Here is a 2,212-nt window from a genome sequence, read left to right as displayed (position 1 = left end):
TCAAGAGTTTCAAGAACTATGACCAATACACAATAAGGCACGAGACCACTTTTTTGGATAATGTGTTTTTACCATAATATTAATCTTATAATTAGAATAACAAACAATACAAAAAAAAGGTGGGTAAGTGGATGTCGCTCTGCTGTACAGTAGGTTACAAGTGGATAACTGTATAATGGATAGTTTGAATTCAATGATATAATATCACTGTATAAGAAAAATGATTCTGAGTGGAGACGGTATGTCAGTCTAGGTATAAGATATTATATTACATACTTATCTATGGTATTAAAAAAAAGATTGACTAATAATAGGTATCTATAATAAATTCCAAATTAATCATATCACAATATCCATTAGGTACTTATAACGCGTTATACATCAACTACAAATCGTAGTACTATCATAGATGTTATATAATAGTATACTTTAGAAGTTTCAAGTACCCACGAATAATATTATACAATCACAAAAAAATAACTAAAATAGTTATTCTAGGTTTTTAATATGTAATTTCGTCCAAATTTGAACTTAAAATGACTATAAAAATAAACTGTGCAGCCTAAGTATTTTTAATATTTTTCAACTGTTATTGTAACAATATATCAGGAGCGTCGTATTAAATGTTTACACTTTTTAGCCGAACAGATAAAACTTTATTGATATTTATAGAAAAAAAAGACCAAAAAAATTTAAAACTTACAATATCCGTAAACAGGTCAAAAAGAGTCAAATTATTTTATCGTGTATAGAAAATTCTAATATAAACATTCAGTGAAATTTTCAAGTATCTACAGTCATTCGATTTTTAATTACAATAAAATAAGAAAATCGTTATATGAGAAATAGAGTGAATATCAAATGTTGTAAAAATATGAATTTCAAACGCTCATAAAAATTTAATTTTACGTTCTTGTAGACATTTTTTTTTTTTGAAAAGGGTAGACAAACATATGAGGAATCTTGTATTACATTTTCAAATCTTAGATTCAAAAATAAAATTTTTCATGAATTTCTAACACAAAATAATTTGCAAATTTTCGTCATTTTTACGTATTTTGTCAATATTTGAATTTAAATGCTTATAAAAAAAATGTTGACTATGGATTTTTATTTTTTTTCATCTGCCTTTGAAACAATATAATAGGAACCTTCTATTAAATTTTCAAGCTTTTTTAACCAACAAATAATATTTCATTGATATTTACAGAAAAAAAATAAAAAAAATAGAAATTTAAAATGTCCGTAAACAGCTCAAAATAAATCAAAATATTATGGTGTATAGAAAATGCTGATATAAACATTCAGTCAACATTTCATGTACCTACGGTCATTTTTATAAGAGTTGCACCAAAAACCAAAATCGATATTTTCGAAAACAGATTTTGCGTAAAAATTCCCGTTTTTCCTTAATTTTTCTTTTGTTTGTCCCGGCGCTTTTGAAAACTACTGGAAAAATTTTCGCTTTTGACCCCCCCCCCCCCCAAAGTACCAACTAGATTCTATTTCCTATCAGAAAAGATACTGTTGAAGAAAATCCAAGCACTTTTACTGTCCTAAAAGGTGATGACAGACACAAAATAAAAACAAAAAAAAAAAATTTTAAATCAATACATTCATCGTTCCACTCAGAATCTAAAAGGGAGTGATTTGAGTACGTATGGATAAAGTGAAACTTACGCGCAATGTACGATTACTTAATAAGCCCGGTGGTTCTTGGAATACATCTCGTCGGGTAGAGAATTTTCCTGGCTTTCCGAATATCTATGTTAAATCCGTCGACTCCTTCCGGAACATTGCCAAAAACATTAAAAACCAAGCGCGGGTATACGTTACTCGTCATGCGCTCATTGGTCACCTGGGTCTTTCGCGCGCTACGTACGATTACTTAATAAGTCTGTTGGTTCTTGGAATACATTTCTTTGGGTAGAAAATTTTCCAGGCTTTCCGAATATCTATGTTAAGTCCGTCGACTCCTTCCGGAACATTGCCAAAAAAAATAAAAAACCAAGCGCGGGTATACGTTACGCATTGTATGGCTATTGTGTAATTCGACTTTGCGGATCCATTTTACAATACTTAAAAACCTATGAGGGTTTTACTATATTTCGTGACGAATCTTTTGCCGCTATCTTGTGGTTAGAAATGGAAGTAGAACATACAAACGGCAATATAAATTAAAGGTGGGCGCCTAGAAAATACCGTAATGCAA

This window comes from Acyrthosiphon pisum, chromosome X (assembly GCF_005508785.2).
Source record: "Acyrthosiphon pisum isolate AL4f chromosome X, pea_aphid_22Mar2018_4r6ur, whole genome shotgun sequence".
NCBI lineage: Eukaryota > Metazoa > Arthropoda > Insecta > Hemiptera > Aphididae > Acyrthosiphon > Acyrthosiphon pisum.
Note: the sequence above shows the minus strand (reverse complement) of the source record.